This window comes from Pyrgilauda ruficollis, unplaced genomic scaffold (genome assembly GCF_017590135.1).
Source record: "Pyrgilauda ruficollis isolate IOZ18807 unplaced genomic scaffold, ASM1759013v1 scaffold334, whole genome shotgun sequence".
NCBI lineage: Eukaryota > Metazoa > Chordata > Aves > Passeriformes > Passeridae > Pyrgilauda > Pyrgilauda ruficollis.
The window spans coordinates 108,225-129,566 of record NW_024524756.1 but is presented as its reverse complement, the minus strand read 5'-3'; the positions used below and the strand labels follow the sequence as shown (position 1 = coordinate 129,566).

The 21,342-nt window shown below is 39.5% G+C and overlaps 1 protein-coding gene across 2 annotated transcripts in view; it reads left to right on the top strand.

Annotated features, from left to right (window-relative positions):
* Window positions 1–21,342, top strand: part of LOC121357455 (nipped-B-like protein) — a 128,109-nt gene that overhangs the window by 161 nt on the left and 106,606 nt on the right. The gene's annotated exons all lie outside the window — the stretch shown is intronic.

Sequence of the window (21,342 nt, the reverse complement as noted above, 5' to 3'; positions counted from 1 at the left end):
CTGCCTTCTCTAGCAGCGGGCCGGGCCTCCCGGCCCAGCACTGCCGGGAGCAAAGGGGATTACCTGCTATCTGGGATAGAGGGGAGTAAGTGGTGACCGGAGGTGTTTATTTACCAGCCCCCCTTCCTGCTCGATCGGGTCTGGGGGAGGAGATTAGTTCTTTCCGGGCTATCGGGAGGCCCAGGCCTGGCGGAGGGCGCAGGCCCGTCGGCCAGCGCATTTACTCTAGTTCGGGGATTAGAAAGACGAAGCGGTTTCTCAGTAATAGGCCTCAATCTGGAGAGGAGCAGGAGGAGGAAACAATACAGTTAGCCGCAAATGTGCACTGATCCTTTGCCATATTTACAACTTCTGAAGTCGGGGGCGAAGTAAGTGGAGGAGTAGGGAAAGAGAGAATGTAAATACCCAGGAACAAAAATACCAGCTCTCTTTGCTATTACCTTCTCTTTTTAACCAACTCTGTTCTGAACATTTAAAACTTCGAAGGCACATGTATTTATAATGTAGAGGTTTCATTTCTACATAATATTGCAATTGATTAGTGTGTTAATCACTGACTATTTATAGTATAAAGCTAGCGCTTGTGACATGATTGACACAATACGGATGCCCGCAGACCTAGACAATACAGGTAGACAAGCATATTGTGTCTGGTACTCCGCACAATCTCCATGTGCGTGTGCTGTATACATTACAGGAATATGTATCAAATGAAGATGAAATACTATTTTATGCTCTTAACAAACAGAAAATGGGAGAGGAGTCATGTATAGAGTGCTATGTTTATGACGTTTCAGGGGTCAAGGTGAAGATGAGATCTTAGCCTAAGTATTTGAGAATCAATAGTAAATTTAATTAAGTGAAAAGTGAGGAACGTTTAAAAAGTGTCATCATTTCTTATCAGGCCATATTCCTTTGAGATCCTGAGGTCGTTATTGGCTGTTTGTGTCCATGATGTTTAAGTATGTGATTAGTTGTCATTTTAACAGGTCAAATGTGTTTTGTAAATGACAATTGATTAAATGCCAGCTCTTTATTTATAAATGGTAGCTAATTTAGAGTAAGGTAAATCTTGGACTTACTGTGTGGTAGAGTTCAGAGTGTTATTAAAAGTTGAAGTAGATTTAAAATAAGCACCCTGTGAACTAATAAAAATACTCATACAGAAATTACATAATTGAGGGAAATTTTAAGATACCAAGTTTCATATAGAAAAGAAATTTGTAAATGGCAAACAAGTATCAACATTACAGAATTTGTCTATTTTTCAGTACTTTTTTTAGTTGTTTAGATAGATCTTGTAATAATAAGTGGTAATGAATTTCTGGTATATTGTGTTTAGAGTCTTATAAACTCTGCTATTGTGTCTTTGAGTACCCATATACTTGTTTAAAAGGGTGAAGTCAATATAGCTATCATGCAGGTGTGTTTTTAATGCTGTAAATCCGTGTAGTACTTAGTGGTGTGTCCGTGATTTGTATTGGTCAGAGAGCAGTTTGAATTTTAAAAAGCCTGAAGATCCTGCTGAGCCCCAATCCCTTCCTCCCTTCCTTCCTCCATTCCTGTCTTTGTGCTGCCTGGTCCTGTTGAGCACTGTTAGCAACGGCCTCAGGCCTATATGTGTGGAGGGGAACCATTTACACTTTGAAAAAGCAGCTTTTTAATTTTAAACTTTGTGAATTGCAGAGGGAGCCATTACTTGTCTCTAACTGCCTCTGTCTCTGTGTGTAGTTGCATTGCTGTTTTGTTTTGGTCCGTGGTATGCATAGAGGCCGAGTGTAACTGCTTTACAGGACAGAAAGTAGTTTTAGTTCTTGGGTAGTTTCATCATCAAGAAGGGACACGAGCTCATTTGTTTCTTTTGTCCACCCTTCATTTTAATAAAAATGGGTTAGCTAAGCCATTGTTTGAACTTTTCTGACTTATTTAAGGAGGTTTGCTTTAAATATATATGAGCAGGAAATAAGCTTACTGTAGTTATGTAGTTCCTGTCAAGTTTATCTTGCTTGGGTTGTGTTTATGATGTGCTCTTTTTTTCTTAAATCAGAAAACATGCACTTTTCTGGTATGAAAAATAGGTGTATTTATAGAAGGAAACTTAAGATGATGCCTATTTGTAATGAGGTTTTTTTGTTTGTTTTATTTGTTCTGTCATGTGTGCTTAATCCTGAATTAGTTGCACCATCACAGTTTATGTAGTTGTAAATTTTTTTTTGTCATAAAAATATATTTAACATGCAGAAATACTTAATGTGGAAATGTTTATAACATTACTTATTTTTTGTTTAGATCGTATTTTTAGCACATTTAAAGAGTGTGTGTATGCGAAGCACGAACCATCACTTTCATATGCCTTTTGCCCTAGTGTTTGGAGTTTATATTGGTCTACTCTTTTATCACAAAAGCAAACTGCTTAAGGAGGATGTAGTTATTTTATTCATGTTATGGAAATACAAAATTAATTATTCTCGAGGTGTTAGTTGTAGCAATTATTTCAATTGAAAGAGGAAAATATTTTCTTCTTGTTATTTTTATTTTGTGCTTTTGACTACCATGTACAGTTTGAATGTTTCTTGTGTACAGATTTTATTTCTTTACTTCTTTAAAACTTTCTTTTAAAGCTGTTTTTATACTTCTTTTTTAAAATAATTTTTTAACATTTTGATTTCGGAGAAACAGAACAGCATTAGAGAAGCAAAATTATACCCCTAAATAACTAAAAAAGTAAACATTGAAAAACTTTTTTTCATATTAAACTCTCTAAGTTGGAAAAATTATAGAAAAAAATGTATTGCTTTTAGTATGTGTATCACTTGGTTCTAAGTGTTTTTCCAGTTGGAGATCTCAAAATTCTTTAAATGGTTAGATATTTTCTTTTTCAGATTATTTCTCTGTCTTGATTTGAAGCACTTTATTTCCTGAAGGCGTGTGTAAGTGTAGACAGGAAATGCATTTTACAGGAGCAGTTAAAAAATGCTGGGCTGCAGTCAGGGACTCTGATAAGGAAACAGCAGACTAAAATTGCAGAAACAAACTTAATCCAGCTCTCTTCCCCGTACACTGGGCTTTTAACTACATTACTGTATTTCCCCCTTACCCTTCTGGTCCCAGTTCAGTGCTTCATACAGTGCATGGGAAATCATAGCTGACTGGTATACTGTTATAACCCACTTGATATATTTGTTTTTCTTCATAATTGTGCAGCCTACTGCTTTACCTGCTGTATGCCATACTAATAGTTAATGAATGCTGAAGTGTTTCAATCTATGAATTTGTAGGAATGACCTCAAAATAGATATCTGTACTTTATGAACATTGGAGGGTTTTTTTTGCACATCTGTTAAATATTTTCATTTTACAGATGGAAGACTGAAATTCAGTCAAATAGCAAGTTAACACAAGATTTATAAGCAATTTTCAATTTGATATGCTTTATTCTTGAGATTTGTAGAGTTACTTTACAGCACTTAGGAAGTTCATAGCATTGTTTTCTTTGACTTAGTGGTTGTGAATGCCTTGCATTTCAACATATCAAGCTCATTGTTTCTCGTGGTGGATTCCTAAGAAGTAGAGAATGGGTTTTTACCAATGGCCTTAAAACATCTATTCATTTTCAGCTGTCTTGATCATGCCAAGAGCTGGACAAGAATAAATTTTCTGTCCTGAAAAATTAAAAAGAATCATCTTCCATATTGTGAAGAAACCAAAATCTCTTAAAGTTTATCAGTAAGAACAGAGACAAGAACTAGATAGTGACCCAAATCTCACAAGTAATTAAAATGGTGTGTCTGCAATATTGAAAGCAATTAATTTCCAGCAGGAACTAGCAATCCTGGAGAGAATCCTAAGCATTGGTTATTGGCTGTTAGGAAAAGAACTCTGTCTCTTAAACAAATAATTGTTGTAGTTGGTGTAAACTGGTTGAATGGAAACCTCTGCAGCCATGTGGTCAGACCATTTCATTCTGATGTCAATTTGTTGTCCAGCTGCTGTATGGCTCTGTTAGGAAAGCAAGACTGTTCACAGGTATAGTAAGCATGCTCCTAACTAAAACATTGCTTTTGGGATGTAGGAAGTTCAAGTTCAAATGTCTAATCTGTATCAGACAGAGAAGTTGTTGAGCTTTTCTTCCACCATCTGTCTTTTTATGTTCTAAGCATGTGCTCCAGGCATGACCCAGAGACTGTGGGTATATTGTGGAACAGGTAGGATTTTAAATTATTTCTTTCCTTGTGGTAGAATTTTTAATTTTTTTTAGAAGAGTTATTTTTTTTACAAATTGTCAGTTTCCAGCAAAAATTCTCTTGGATAGAAAACTTTTAAAATTTTATTTGATCTATTAACCATTTTATTCAATTTCCTTAGTAAAAAAAATCTAGTGTCCCAAAGAAAGAATCTCCTTTTTTGTGTAACTCTGATTTGTTTAATGATATATATGTCATGCCATATATGAGGCAGGGATCCTGTGAATAACAAAAACAATATATGATCATTGAATGAATGACTATTATAATGCACAAGGGACTGAATTGTAGGTGTAAGTAACCATAATTTTCACATTTCTTAATAGTTGAGTGCTTGGTTTTATAGTTCTGATTTTTTTTCTATCTTTTTAAAAATAATGTAATTTAAGAAGCTTCTTGAATGTAAACGTATCTGTGATAAGGGTTGCACTATCTCTCATGTTTGAGCTAACAATCTCTCCTCTGTGTTGACCAGGCACTCAGAGAGGATTAAGTAATGAGTTTTTAAAATTTTATTTTCAGATCTTAGGTTTTGATAGAGACTGTTTCACTGTCTTGTATGTTATTTTCCATTTAATTATGTTGCTTCCTCTTTTTCTCCAGATATGCTTTCTGGATATTAATGATAGGGGATGTTGTGCTTTAAGCCCAGCTGGAAACTAAGCCCCACAAAGCTGCTCCCCTCCCTTCACCCCTTTGGGTGAGAGAGATAAAAGGCAGAAATTCTGAGTTGAGATAAGGACAATTTACTGGAAACAGCAATGAAATAAGAAAAATGAACAGTGACAGCAACAATATTAATAACTAAAGTATACAAAAAGTATACAAAAAAAGGGTGATTTACATCCAAAAAATGCTCACCAAGCCTGAGATGGCCTGGCACGGCACGCCCCCAAGACAAAGAACAAAATTTCCCCCAGACCTTGTGCATGCATGTTTTTTCCCCCAAGCCTGAAACAATGAAAAACAATGGCTGACAAACTCTCTGGTCAGGACCAGCGTTACCCCACCACTCCATTTGCTGCTCGCTTCCCTTGGAAAAGGAAGGGAAGGGCTACAGACCTGCTGTGCCACCTTTTTCTTTCCCTGAAGTCACGCCCCCTTCTTGGAAGTAAGAATCCTTTACTTCTGCTCCCTAGCAATGATGTGCATGGTATAAAATAACAGCCTAGACACGCCCACATGGCTTCAGGCTTTGCCAGTCCTTGGCCAAAACTAGGACGGGGGAAAATTTAGAGTTCCCTCATTGAATGCTGCATACAGTAACTACCTTTGCATGTGTAGAAAAAATAAGCTGAAACATGATTTTTGCAGTCTATAAGCTGGGAAAATTTTGATAAGACTAATAAGACTGTGGTGAGAACTCATGGACAGACAGTGCCTTGTGCAGATCTAAAATCAGTTTGATTTTTTTTTTTTTTCCTGAAGAGAAAATTAAAAATCTGCCTGAATATTTGTCTGTTAAACTCCTAGTTCAAACTGAGGCTGTTGGTTTTTGTTTGTTTTTTTGTTTTTTTTTTTTTTTTTTTTTACTACAGTACATGCTAGGTTTTTTTTTTTTAATAAAAGGAAATATTTTTTTTTTCTACTAGTACTCCTAGTGATGATTTGTTATTCCTGGCAGGTTCCTTAAAAACTGTTATTGAAGCATAATCTGTAATATAGAAAAACTTCAGTATATTCTATGAAAATTTTGCAGTTATGAGCAATTCCTAGCAATCTGTTCTATTATGCTAAACTTTCATAGCATCATAGAATGGTTTGGGTTGGAAGGGACCTTCAGGACCATGTCATTCCAACTCCCTGCCGGGGCAGGGACACCTTCTACTAGACCAGGTTGCTCCAAGCCCCATCCAACCTGGCCTTGAACACTTCCAGGGATGGAACAGCCACAGCTTCTCTGGGCAACCTGTGCCAGTGTATCGCCATTCCAATAATGAAGAATATCTTCCCAATATCCCATCTAAACCTCTTTCAGTTTGAAGCCATTCCCCCTTGTCCTGTCACTCCATCCCCTTGTAAATAGTCCCTCTCCAGCTTTCTTGTAGGCTCCCTTCAGGTACTGGAAGGTGCTCTAAGGTCTCCTTGGAGCTGTCTCCAGGCTGAACAGCCCCAACTCTCTCAGCCTGTCTTCATAGGAGATGTGCTCCAGCCCTCTGAGCATCTTCATGGCCCTTCTCTGGAGTCACTCCAACAGGTCTAGGTCCTTATGTTGGGGGCCCCAGACTAGAAGCAGTATTCCAGGTGCGGTCTTATGAGTGGAGTAGAGGGGGAGAATCATGGTATCATTTAGGTTAAAAAAGACCTCTAAGATTATCAAGTCCAAACATTAACCCATCACTGCCAGGTCCACCACTAAACCATGTCCTCAAGATCCACATCTACATGTCTTTTAAATGCCTCCAGGGATGGTGACTCTACCACTGCCCTGGGCAGCCTATTCCAGTGCTTCATAACATTTTCTCTGAAGAAATTTTTCCAAATATCCAATCTAAACCTTCCCTAGACCAACTTGAGGCCATTTCCTCTTGTCCTATTGCTTGTTCCCTGGGAGAAGAGCTTGACCCACACCTGGCTCCACCCCCCTTTCAGGGAGTTGTAGAGTGAGAAGGTTCCCCCTGAGCGTCCTTTTCTCCAGACTAAACACCCCCAGCTCCCTCAGACACTTCTTGTGCTCCAGACCCAGCTCTGTTGCCCTTCTCTGGACTCGCTCCAGCACTGCAATGTCTTTCTTGCAGTGAGGGGCCCAGAACTGGACACAGCACTCGAGGTGCAGCCTCACCAGTGCCGAGTACAGAGGGACAATCGCTGCCCTGGTCCTGCTGGTCATACCATTTCTGATCCAAGCCAGGGTGCCATTGGCCTTCTTGCCCACCTGGGCACACACTGGCTCATGTTCAGCTGCTGTCGCTCAGCACGCCCAGGTCCTTTTCCTGTGGCCAGCTTTCCAGCCACTCTGCCCCAGCCTGGAGCTACATGGGGTTGGGACCTAAGAGCAGGACCTGGCACTTGGCCTTGTTGAACCTCATAAAATTGGCCTTGTCCCATTGCTCCAGCCTGTCCAGATCCCTCTGCAGAGCCTTCCTGTCCTCCAGCAAATCCACACATGGGGATTATGCTTTCCCTTTTCCAGTCAGTGGGAACTTCACTGTATAGCCATGAGCTCTCAAATAGTATGGATAGTGACTTAGCCACTTTCTCTGCCAGTTCCCTCAGGACCCTTGGATATATCTCATCAGGTACCATAGACTTGTGCATCTTCAGGTTCCTTAGGTAGCCTTGAACCTGATCTTCTCCTACAGTGGGTGGTTCTTCATTCTCCTAGTCCCTGCCTTTACCTTTTGCAACTCAGGCAGTGTGGCTGGAGCACTTGCTGGTGAAAACTGAGGCAAAAAAGTCATTGAGTACCTCAGCCTTTTACATATTCTGGGTAAGCAGGTCTCCTGTTTCCTTCTGGAAAGGGCCCATATTTCTGTAGTCTTCCTTTTATCACCAATGTACCTTTAGAAGCTTTTCTTGTTGCCTTTGATGTCCCTGGCCAGGTTTAATTCTCTCAGGGCTTTGGGTCTTCTAACCTGATCCCTGGATGCTCAATCTCTCTGTCTTCGTCCCAGGCTACTTGTCCCTGTTTCCACCCTCTGTTGGCTTCCTTTTTATGTTTGAGTTTGTCCAGGAGCTCCTTGTTCATCCATGCTGGTGTCTTCTGGCATTTTTGCCCGACATCCTCTTTATTGGGATGCATCACTCCAGAGCTTGGAAGAGGTGATCCTTGAATAACAACCAGCTTTCATGAGCCTCTTGTCCCTTCAGAGCTTTATCCCATGGAGCTCTATGAAGGCGCTCCCTGAAGAGACCAAAGTCTGCTTTCCTGAAATCCAGGGCAGTGAGCTTGTTGTGTGCCCTCCTTGCTGCCCTAAGGATCTTGAACCCTACCATCGAGCTTCACATTCCCCGCCAGCCCCTCCTTGTTGTCGAGAGCAAGGTCCAGCATAGCACCTCTCCTTGTTGGCTCCTCTGTCACTTGGAGGAGGAAGTTGTCATCAACACATTCCTGGAACCTCCTGGATTGCCTGTGCCCTGTTGTGTTGTCCCTCCAGCAGATGTCGGGGTGGTTGAAGTCTCCCATGAGCACCAATCCTTGTGAATATGAAGCTGCTCCTATCTGTCTGTAGAGGGCCTCATTGGCTCAATCTTTCTGGTGAGGTGGCCTGTAGCAGACCCCCACTATAAAATCACCTGTCCCTGTCCTCCCTTCAATCCTGACCCATAAGCTCTCGGTCAGCTCCTCATCCATCTTTGGGCAGAGCTCCGTACATTCTAAGTGGTCATTGACATAGAGGGCAACACTGCCTCCTTGTCTTCCCTGTCCATCCTTCCTGATACAGGCTAAAGAGCCTGTATCCTTCCATTCCAGCACTCCAGTCATAGGAGTCATCCCACCATGTTTTCATGATGACAGTAAGATCGTAGGTGTGTGCACGTCTCTCATTCTTCCTGTTTATTCCCCATGCTGCGTGTGTTTGCATAGAGGCATTTAAGTTGGGCCCCTGATGAATCTGGCTTACTGGCTGGAGTGCCTGGAATTCCTTGGTGTTGTCCTTCAGCTGCTCTCCTGCTGACCTGAGATCTGTCTCCGGGCTCTGGGCGTTTCTTGCTGGCATTAAACTGGTATGAGTGGGATGGCTTGAAGTTCCCCTCAATGTAGTTTAATTTTAAAAGTGCCCCATAGAAATAGCATCAGATATCAAAGAGATTAAATTTGCTGTACAGAACTTAGAGGTTTTATTATGACAGTCACCTTGATAGGAAAAATTCCATTTAATTTCATGTACATGGTTATGACATAAATATTCTGTAAATCAAGTTGTGTACAGGTTCATTAGTGAAGTTGTTTGTCAAATAATGCTTTTAAATCATACTTCTGCAAATGTATTCCCTTCTGTGCGTTTAAATAGGTATAATTACTTAAAACTGATTTATATCAACATATTTGCTTCCTGAAATAAGTTAGAATTTCAGTTGGACTTTCAATAAGTTTGTCCCTTAGTCTTAGGGTATTAAAATATGATAAAATATTTATTCACTGAAGTCTTTTATGCATTGGTGCACACAAGACTATTTAAGAAGCATTTTTTTTCTTTTAATAATATATAATAATTTTGTAGAATAGTTTTACTCTGTGAAGACCAACAATAGTTTTAATGATTGTGTCATAGTTGCTTAGCATTGTTCTTGTGGTTAATTATGATAAAACCCAAATTGTTATTAAACATTTTATGAATATTTGTGAGTTAAAGATGGTTTTATTTTTGGGGAGTGGGGTGGGTTGTGGCCCAGAGTGCTCATTGCAAAGATGTAGTGGTAGGCTTCCACTTGTGATTTGTTTTCAGTAACTTTCTGCATTCTGGACACAGTTTAACAAATTCAGTGCTCATGTAGCTTACATATTCCTCAGTGGTATGTTAATGTAGATGTTAATTAGCTTCAGATAATGTGAGAGAATTTTTTATAATTACCTGTGTGAAAGGCATATAGATACTTTTCCACTGAAAAGGATAGAACTATGTTTGAAAACTTGCCTTAATACCTTTTAGAACTAAGAATCGCCTACTCAGCAGCCAATGTCTTAGGAGATATGGAAAAGGATGTTTGCTGTCAGTAAACATTGGGAATAATTACCATTGGGAGGGGCTTGAGTTCTTTGTAACATGAGCCTGGAAAACAAATGTAAAAGAATATTTATATCCAAGACAAATTTATGCTAACAGCAGTACTCTATATAGTACTAAACTGCTATTTCACATTATCCAATATTATCATGTGTGCCAAAGCATGCAGTCATGTCAAATGTGTGGTCTGTGAAGGCCACTTGTGGTTTTACAAGCTTTAATTTATGGTTGCCCATGGCAACTGTTAAAGACAGAAAAAAGGGTGATGAATTGAGAATTGCCCCTGGATCATCTCCTGTGAGTTTAATGTGAAGAGTTTAAATTTTTTTGAGAAGATAAACAGCCTGTTCTCCCAAGAACAGATCTTTTCCTTGATACTCTCCTCTCAGTTGTGTGTTTTATCACAGAGGTTGGTGGTAAGGTAACATATTACACTACTGGAAAACAGGAAAGGAACTCAATAGTTTGAAAGCCTGGGTGAATAACTAGCAAAAGATAGTATTCCTACCCATGTAGGTGCCTCAGTGTCAAATGAAAAAAGGAAAGATGGGGAATTGAGAACTAGCTACTCTTTATTCCTACTTGAGTGTATATGTTAATCTTGATGCAAGTTTAAGGTAGTTGAGGCTTGATCCATTTCAGCCATTTCTGGTTTCTGTTTAAAATGCATGTGAATGAAACTAGAAGAGTATTATGCTTAATTTTTAATGCTTCTGTATTGCCAGAAGTTTCCCTTAAATGTGTAGTCTCTGGGGCTCCTTTGTACTAAAGTAATTTCCAGTTTGGAAAAAAAGAATATTGATTCTATACTTCCACAATAGCAAAGCTGCAGAGAACTGAGAATCTTTTCCAAAAGTAGCTTGTGACTTGTGAAATTATGTTAATGTTTCACACTAGAAAGATTGAGCTACCTCTCTAAAATGTGGGTGTATATCACTTGCATCCCAGGGAAGACTGCAAAGATCAACTTTAGTTTTCCCTTGCAGGTGATGCTCTACATATGTATAGAAACACTGTGCTCCACATCTTACTTTGTACACACTTATTTTCATTTGTCAGTGAGTGATGGTAGGCAAGCAACTATAATTGTATTTTTCTCATAACAGAATGACCTGAAATACATAAAACTTATTTTGGGATATTTAAAAATGTTTAATTTTTAAGTAATTAAAAGATATAGTGATGATAATCCCATTTCAGTGGGGTTTTTATGTTTAAAAAAAAACATATGTAAAACTCTGTGACATTTAAAATGTAATTTATCTGCATTTTAAAATCCATCCCCTTGCTAGAAAAAAATGGATACTTCATTGCAAATTGTTGCAGTTGAACAAATTATGAAAATAAAGTGCTCAACATGCAATTGTGTAAATTCTATTAAAATTTAAAAAATAAGCATTACTAAGTAATCTAGTCTTAGTTTATTTATTTGATTTATCTGCATGGTCAATTGTGGCTGTTCATGTATCTGTAGCATATGGCCTACAGTTCACATTTGCCTTAGCAACAGCTGGGATAATAGTGCTGTCTGAATACTGTAGTAGTAAGCTTTGTATTAAAGCCTCAGAGAAATTGAAGGGTATAATTAGCCTTTTCTTTCACAGTAGTGAGCTTTAGATCCTTAAGAAAAGAAGATGGTAGTCATTTAGAGTCAAATGTCTGGAGAATAAAGTACACAGAAGGTAAGCAAACATCTGTAGGTTGGATACAGAGATGGAAGGATTCAGTGTGGATTGTTGTGGTGTGATCCTGTGAGGACTAACTTTATGGAGCAGTTCTTGGGCCTTCTCCAAATGCCCATAACATAGCTTGACAGTTTAATCAGTAACTTGGAACTGTGTGGCCTAAGACTTGCTTCTTTTTTATTTTAACATATCAGTTTAGAATTGACATGTATTTATAGGATGCCTGTGGGTTTTTATTAATAAAATTATATTAATAAAATTATATCTGCAACTCAAACAAATAAAGAAAATTCACAAATATGGGAATGCAGTTTTTGTGTTTTAGTCACTAATTGATGACCAACTTTCTCATACTGGAAGGTGTTACTTATTCTTATAAATCATGAAAAAATATTTGTCATATATTAATGAATAGAAAAGTAGTAGCAATACATTTATCCTCTCAGATTTTACCAGTCACTTATTCAAGGAAGTAATTTTAAGACAACTTTTTTCTTTTACTATGTAGTTTGTTGCCATATTTTTTTTGTCAACGTCATTATCTCCTTACTTTTGTGAGAGCTTATATATTTGATATAATTTTGATATGCTTTCCAAAAAAGACATATGAACACTTCAACAATTGAAGTTAGAAACAGGTTTAACTAAACTAAGGTGTTTTTACAATGAGACTTATATTTCTGCATTTCTTTGGTGTTATTTTTAATATTCTACTTAAATAATTTTTTTATCCTTTTTCATTAGTAAAGTCTTACTCATCTCTCCCTCTCCCTCCTCAGTTTTGAAATCAGCTGTTTAATCATTAACTCACATAAGGCAATGAAGAAGCCACATCATGAGAGACCTCTCTGGGGTGGGGGGGGAAATTAAGTTCTTGTTCTGTTTTACTTTGAAGCATTGACAGAAGAGGTTGGTTGGGTGGAATATAAATTAGGCTGTCTTTCTCCGGTTTGTGTGTTATTACAGATTAGCAAATGAGAGCTTTGCAAGTGTGTGACATGAACAAGATGGAAAGACTTTAGTCCCTTTCTTACCTTGCAAAATATGAACATATTTCAGCTTAGGTGAGGTGGGCAAGTTTGTGGGAGAAAACTATTGTATTGCATTTTTAAAATTAAAAATATTTTAAAATTATTTAGGAATACTGACTTTCAAAGTCTGTTATTAAAATAGGTCTTGAGAAATGCTTTAGCTGATTGGAAGATATTAACAATTATGATGATTAGAGAGATAGAGCCCTTCTCCTATGAAGACAGGCTGAGAGAGTTGGGGCTGTTCAGTCTGGAGACAGCTCCAAGGAGACCTTGGAGCACCTTCCAGTGCCTGAAGGCAGCTGAAAAGGAAGCTGTAAAGGGACTCTTTACAAGAGCATGGAGTGACAAGACAACGGAGAATGGTTTTATAATGAAAGAGTAGAGGTTTTGATTAGATATTAGGAAGAAATCCTTGGCTGTGAGGGTGCTGAGGCCCTGGCACAGGTTGCCCAGAGAAGCTGTGGCTGCCCCATCCCTGGAAGTGTTCAAGGCCAGGTTGGATGGGGCTTGGAGCAACCTGGTCTAGTAGAAGGTGTCCCTGCGCATGGCAGGGGGATTGGAATGAGATGGTCCTGAAGTCCCTTCCAACCCAAACCATTCTATGATGCTATGAAAGTTTAGTATAATAGAACAAATAGTATAGCTCTGCAAGTATCTTTTTGTTTCACTACATCTCTTATTTCCTTGGATTTTGGGGAAGTATGGAGCTGGATTTGTTTAGTTTGGAGAAAAGGAGGCTCAGGGGGGACTTCATTGCTCTCTACAACTCTCTGACAGGAGGTTATAGTGAGGTGGAGCCAGTATCTTCTGCCAAGCCTATGATGAGAAGACCAGAGGAAGTGACCTTAAGCTGAGACAGGGAAGATTCATATTAGATATCAGAACAATGTTTTCTCTGTTTGGGTGTTCAGGCATTGAAATAGGTGGCCCAGGGAGGTGGTGGAGTTACCATCCCTGGAGGTGGTTTCGAGGTGTCTGGATTTGGTACTGGGTGATGTGGTTTAGTGGTTACAGTGGTAATGCTGGATAGGCAGTTGGACTTTGATGATCTTACAGGTCTCTTCCAACCTTGATGTTTCTTCGATTCTATTCTATCATTATAATTTATGAATATGTTGTCTTGTTTGCTTATTTGTGTTTACTTATAGCAATACTGTAAATAGTGTGAACCTTCTCTCTGTAGGGTATTTTGTATGGTTTTCAATGATATTTTTCTCCACAGCAAAATAAAAACAATGCATGGCCTCTCTGATGAAATTTCCTGAAAAGTTATGTCAGAAAAAATATTTAGATTGACATTTGAAAACAACATAGTGATATTGATGGAAGAAAATGCATTCTAATTTAAGGTCTAGCACACTTGGATTTTAACTAGTGTTTCATTTTAGAAATATTTTAATGGTGTAAAGCTGAAATGCCTTAGTTCTGTTATTTTGAAATAAAGTCTGTTTAAATGGAAACATTTTCTAAGCTATGTCCACTTTGACAATTGACAGTTTTCAGTGAAACTTTCTAATTAAAAAAATTCTCATTCAGTTTAATGAACATCTATCTGACGGTCAGGATCTACATAAATCCTTTCTCTCTACCCATTAATGGTAAGGGAAGTGGAATTTTCACCAGTGTCTTTCCCTTGTACTTTATTTATAAAGGCCTTGTATGCTGTAATGTAATTTGAATAATGTTCTTAAATTTCTGTCTATCAAATGATTTTTCTTTTGTACATATATAAGATAGTAGCCATTAGATCTCTTACAGATCTTGTATGTGCTTCTTGTCTTACCTGTTATTTTATAGCTCCTATCACAGTCCCCTTCAGAGAGCCTTAGACAGCTTTGATCTCACAGATTATTTTAAATTTTGGTAAATAAGCAGGTATACTAAGAAGATGGCTACGACTTGTGGAGGAGGTTCAGTCATCTTGGGTCTAATGTGGATTGTTTTTTGATATCCCTTTAGCAAACAGAAATTCTCTGTTTACCAGATGTGAATTTAGAAAATGCAGGACAGAGGGTTAAGATGCTAATAGTTCATTTTGTCACCTCTCATCCATAACCCTATTCACTGTGCTTCTTTTGTTAGGTTTGTATGATGGCAGTGGTCACATGATTGTACAGCTTTCTATCTTCAAGACTGCTACCCCTAAATTTCCTTAAGCTTAAAAAAATACTATATGTACAGTGATTATATCAAGGCCAGCTAGGGAAATTATGGCAGTCAGCAAAGTATAGCTTTATAGCTGAAATTTCTAATTTCTTGTATTGTAAAACTGGCAGTTTAGTTATAAAATTTTGTCAGCATAATACTTGGAGAGCATAAAACCCATTAATATAAGCTTTTGTGGATACCATGTCATGGCAACTAAGCACCACGACTGCTTTTCTTCCCCCTTCAGTGTGGTAGGGGAGGATTGGAAGGGTAAAAGTGGGGGGGGGGGGGGCCCCCAAAACCGGAAAAAGGGGGGGGGGGGGGGGAGCCCCAAAACCAGAGGAAAGTAAAACCAAGGAAAACAAGTGATGCAAATGGAACCAATTGCTTGCCACCAACTGACTGATGCCCAGCCAGTCCCTGAGTAGCAGCCCTGCAACAACCTCCCCCCTACTTTTATTGCTGAGCATGATGTCACGTGGTCTGGAATATCCCTTTGGTCAGTTGGGGGTCACCTGTCCTGGCTGTGTCCCTTCTCAACCTCCTAGACACCCCCACCACCCTCCCCAGTGTGGCCGTATGAGGAGCAAAAAAGATCTTGGCTCTGTGCAAGCTCTGCAGTAACAAAAAACATCTCTGTATTATCAACTCTGTGTTTAGCACAAACCCAAACACAGACCCAAAGCAGCAACTTTGAAGAAGTCAAAGTTTATCCCAGCTAAACCCAGTACAACATGAATTCTCTCTTTTCAGAGTATAGGTTCTTATTAGGAGTGACCATGCTTAGTCCTCCTAATTTTTTGAATACTTCCTTTGTTTAGTCAATTTGTTTACTGAAACAATAATGCTTTCTCCACAACAGGTAGAGCATAAGTTTTGAAATTTATTAGAATTGTATAGATATAGTTTATTCAACACTGTTGAATTGTAGTGAGAAATAGTTGATAAAAAGGGCCATGAGCTTCTGACTCTCTAGAACTGGAAAAGTAAGGAAAATGTTTTTCTTTGATTAATAAAACCTGTCTATCAAGTTTTATTTACTTTTTGTGGTAAGAACCCTCCTTAACACTGCAGTTTAATTTTTATCTATGAAAAGGACAGTCTTTAAAAAGTAGATTAAAAATATGTGATAGTGCTGCTGTACATAATCATGATGTATTGACTGAAGAGCCTATTCTGGATTATATATTTCTCCCTTCCCTTGTTTAATGTTTGAAGTGGAAAACGTAGAGGTATATGCTTGTTTGTTTTACATCATGTTGCCAAATAGGTTGTCAAATGCAAGAGTTTAACTGATAAAAACACTGGTGGAATCTGAAATCCTCTAATAATTTTCTAGTTTTACAATGTTTCTTCTCTTAAACCTCATTTTGATATTGCTCATCCAGCCACACCTGTAATTACAGCTTTAATTTGCCTAAACTAAAATAGTTGTTAATTTAGGTATTGTTACTGGGGAAGTGTTATTGGCCAGAAATTTTCTTGATAGACTTCATAGCATTAATCCTGCTTGTATTGATTGTGTCTGTATATTACTAAAAGACCTGACAAATGTATAATTTGAAAAACCAGGCCGAAAAAACCTGCCACTGGCAGGCAGGTGAGCTGTGACTTAAACAAAAAATGTCCTTTCTAATTCCTAAAAAATAGTCTTTCAGAATATTTGATTATTTTAGTATGATGTTAGTTGCCTTTCAGTCTATTTTCTAAAACAGTGGACGACATATCTTGGTGCACTGGAAATAACTTTTTTTTTTTTCTCATGAGGGTTCCTCTATCCAACTGACTGTATTAAACCACCGAGGCAGATAGTACAAGACCAGAATTTAATATTAACAGCAATCTACATAACTGTTCTCTGTACTTCAAGTTACCTGTGCAGTATATCTTCTTAGATTTTGAAGTTCCTAGCTCAAAGAGCAAGTGGTTAAAACATGGTAGGGTGGTGTAAAAGGTAGTGGTATTATAAAAGAAAACAACTCAGAGCCTTGCAACTTTCAAAGTTTCCAGCACCCACCAGTAGAGAGCATTCTGTACCCTTTATCTATCTAGTCAGGTATCATACACATCTTGTGCCTTATGACTCTTGAAATTGGATGAATGATATCAAATTGTAAAGAAATGCCTTTCCACATCTACTGGTTCAGAGATATCAGTCACGATATGGTAGAAATCCTGACAATTGGATAACATTTTTTTTCCTGTTAACCAAGAGTTAACTTTAAAAAAATGAACAAAAAAAACCCCAGTGAATTGCAATGCACTGGGTTTTTTTGTGAAATGGCATACAATATGATATTTTTAAAGAATGTTTTCTTACAGTCTGTTGGTTAAGCTTTGCTTTAACTATATTTTTTTGGATTTAACTTTCAATTTGCCATTTACTTAGGTTTCACTGAATTCCTGTGTAAGGTCATACCTTAGACAAATTATACTTTGATCTTCAAACCTGTTGGTGGTACTTGATTTAGGCAGTTTCAAAGAATGTCTTGCTTTCTACAACCAAAGACTGACTTACCATTTGCTTATAATTTCTCAGAAGCACCAGGTGGTGGAACATACTGGCTGAAACTGATAAAAGCAAGGAAATTTTTTTCTTAGCTGACCTAAAACACAAGCAAGTATTATAACAATTAGCTTAAAAACATTAGGTAAATGCTTCTGGATAAGAAGGGTGTTTTGTGTTGTGCATTACCTAACATGTAGGATCTATTCCTAACTGAACTCTGTTACTAGTAGGGTTTTATCTGATCGTGAGTAGTATAAAAACTGACACAACCTATGATTAAATAATTTAGTGGACTAATGCGGTTTTGTAAAGCAGTTATAATTCTGAAATTAAGTGCCATATGTGCCTGGATAAGTTTGAGGTATGTTTTAGTCCTACTCAGGCAAAATCCTGTTTCTTCTTACTGTTCATACCAACTCAAAGATTAGCATTGTTTTCAATGTCATCCTGCAAACAGTAAAGGAGAAACTATAAGTGACTGAAAGTATCGGTCTTTCTTTCTTTTAATAAGTTACTTAACAGGAAGGTCTTTTAAGTAATCAAGTTTTTGCTCTGTTATGTTCGTAACTTATATTTTTAAGTATTTCATGCAGTATTTTTTTCTCCTTACATGACCTGTGATAAATGTAAGATGAGAATTATGCATTCTATAAATTCATTCTTGTAGCTCTGTCCATGCTTGTCAGTCTTGTACTGAAGTGCTTTTGCTATTCATAATGTAAACCTATTTTAGGTGGTGACTGCTAGTGATGTTTAATAGAATCATAGAGTCATTAAGATTGGAAAAGACCTTAAACATCATGGAGTCCAACCATTAACCTAAAACTGCCAGATCCACCACTAAACCATGTCTCTAAGCACCACATCTACATGTTCTTGAGCACTTGCAGTGCCATTTCCACCACTGCCCTGGGCAGCCTATTCCAGTGCTTCATAACATTTTCTCTGAAGAAATTTTTCCAAATATCCAATCTAAACCTTCCCTAGACCAACTTGAGGCCATTTCCTCTTGTCCTATTGCTTGTTCCCTGGGAGAAGAGCTTGACCCACACCTGGCTCCACCCCCCTTTCAGGGAGTTGTAGAGTGAGAAGGTTCCCCCTGAGCGTCCTTTTCTCCAGACTAAACACCCCCAGCTCCCTCAGACACTTCTTGTGCTCCAGACCCAGCTCTGTTGCCCTTCTCTGGACTCGCTCCAGCACCGCAATGTCTTTCTTGCAGTGAGTGGCCCAGAACTGGACACAGCACTCGAGGTGCAGCCTCACCAGTGCCGAGTACAGAGGGACAATCGCTGCCCTGGTCCTGCTGGTCATACCATTTCTGATCCAAGCCAGGGTGCCATTGGCCTTCTTGCCCACCTGGGCACACACTGGCTCATGTTCAGCTGCTGTCGCTCAGCACGCCCAGGTCCTTTTCCTGTGGCCAGCTTTCCAGCCACTCTGCCCCAGCCTGGAGCTACATGGGGTTGGGACCTAAGAGCAGGACCTGGCACTTGGCCTTGTTGAACCTCATAAAATTGGCCTTGTCCCATTGCTCCAGCCTGTCCAGATCCCTCTGCAGAGCCTTCCTGTCCTCCAGCAGATCAACACTCCCACCCAACTTGGTGCCCTCTGTAAACTTACTGAGGGTGTACTTGATCCCCTTGTCTAGGTCATCAATGAAGATGTTAAATAGGACTGGCCCCCATACTGAGCTTTGGGGAACTCCACTGGTGACTGGCTGACAACTGGATGTAGCTCCATTCTCCACCACTCTCTGGGCCTGACCATCCAGACAGTTCCTAGCCCAGTGAAGAGAGCACCTGTCCAACCCATGGGCTGCCAGCTTTTCCAGGAAAATGCTGTGGGAGACAGCATCAAAGGCTTTACTGAAGTGCAGGTAGTCACACACAGAGCCTTTCCCTCACACACTAGGTGGATCACCTGGTCATAAAAGGTTGGTCAAGCAGGACCTGCCTTTCCTAAACCCCTGCTGGCTGGGCCTGATCCCCTGGTTGTCCTGCACATGCCACATGATCACACTCAAAATGATCCATTCCATAACCTTCCCAGGTACTGAGGTCAGGCTGACAGTCCTGTTGCTCCCCGGATCCTCCTTCCGGCCCTTCTTGTTTATGGCTGTCACATTGACACCTCCAGTCACCTGGGGCCTCCTCAGTTGGCCAGGACCACTGGTAAATGATGGACAGTGTCTTGGTGACCTCTTCTGCCAGCTCCCTTAGTACCCTTGGCTGGATCCTATCCAACCCCATAGATGTGAGGGGGTCTAAGTAGCATGCCAAGCCTTTTCCTCATTGTTTGTCACTGTTTACCTCCACATCAAGTACAGGATGGAGATTGTCCTTGGCCCTCCTTTTGTTGCTGATGTATTTGTAGAACCACTTTTTGTTATCTTTTACAGCCATAGGCAGATGAAGTTCTAGCTGGGCTTTGGCCGTTTGAATTTTCTCCCTGCATGACCTCACAACATCCTTGTAGTCCTACTGAGCTGCCTGCCTCTTTTTCCAGAGGTGATGCACTCTCTTGTTCTCCCCGAGTTCCATTCCAAGCTCTCTGTTTGGCCAGGCCAGTCTTCCCTGCCGGCTCGTCTTTCGGCACATGGGGACAGCCTGCTCCTGCTCCTTTCAGATTTCTTTTGTAAAGCACATCCCGCTTTCCTGAAGCCCTTTGCCCTTCAGGACTGCCTCCCAAGTGAGTCTCAACCAGACTCCCAAACAGGCCAGTCTGCACTCTGGAAGTCCAAGGTGGCAGTTCTGCTGATCCCCCTGCTTACTTCTCTGAGAAGAGAAAATTATAATTTCATGATCACTGTGCCCAAGATGACCTCCAATTATTACATCCCACACCAGCCCTTCTCTGTTCACAAACAGCAGGTCCAGTGGGGCAGAATCATATGGTAATTTTTATTTTAGTAGTTTGGACAGTCTGCTGTCATTTAAGGCAGGGTGTGATGATTTAATTTTGATTGCTCTGTCATTTGTTAAATGTGAGGCCACTTCGCTATTTAGGTGGAGTGGCAAATCTAGGAATAAATGATTTACTTGAAATAGCTTTTTCTTACTTCTGCCACTAGTGTGGCTTACAGCTTTGATGATTTTAGGCAGAAAATATGAGTAAAAATTCTTTTAAGAAAAAAAGTTATGAATATAAATAGACAACCCAGACACATTAAATTTTCTGTTATGAATGTATAATATTAATTTATTGCATATTTCTTTAGCTTTTTCTGTCATTGTTATATTTAAATTTGATTCCCCCCTGTCCTGGGTTGACTATATGATGCTTTTATCCCCAATCGTCTGTTCTGTTTATGCTGAATAATGTTTTGCACCTTTAAGACTTTTCCAGAGAGAGAAGGGGGGAGGAAGAAGCGCGCAGTTTGTTTTCAGACACTGCACTCACTTCTCCACATTCCTCCTCCTGGACTGTGTTGTCTGCGGATGGACAGACAGTGGGACAGAGCTGTCCTTTGCTTTTACTTAGTTTCAGCTAGCTGAGGCAGAGAAGTTCCTTGGACTGTGGTTTTTCTTTTTCTTGGACCTGTTTTAACCTGCTCTGGACTGAACACCCAGAAGAGCACCGGCAGCTTGCACCTGTGGCCCACCAGGCTGGGTCTGGGCCACGGCATTTCCAGCACAGGAGGGACTGATAAGAGACTGAGTGAGCCAAGCTGCAACCCAGGGAGGGGACTTTTCTGAGTTTGCCATCTCTTTTGGAGCAGCAAGCGGTTTTATTGTTTAATATTGTTTAGATTTTATTGTTTAATAAACAGTTTTTTCCACTTTTCTCCAAGGAGGTATTTTTTCCCAAACCAGTTGGGGGAGGGGCCAATTGAATCTGCTTTTCTAGAGGAACCCCTTTGGGGGTTCTCTCCCAAATTTGCCCTGAACCAGGACCCCCCCTTTTTCTATCCTTATTGACATGGTGATGTCATGTCTTCTACGGCTTTCTTTAGTTATAAGAATTATTTCTGTATTGCAACTTTCAGATTGCATATGTTATGTTCAAAAATTATCCCTCTGTAACTGAGTGGAAGAAAATCAGTAAAACCAAACC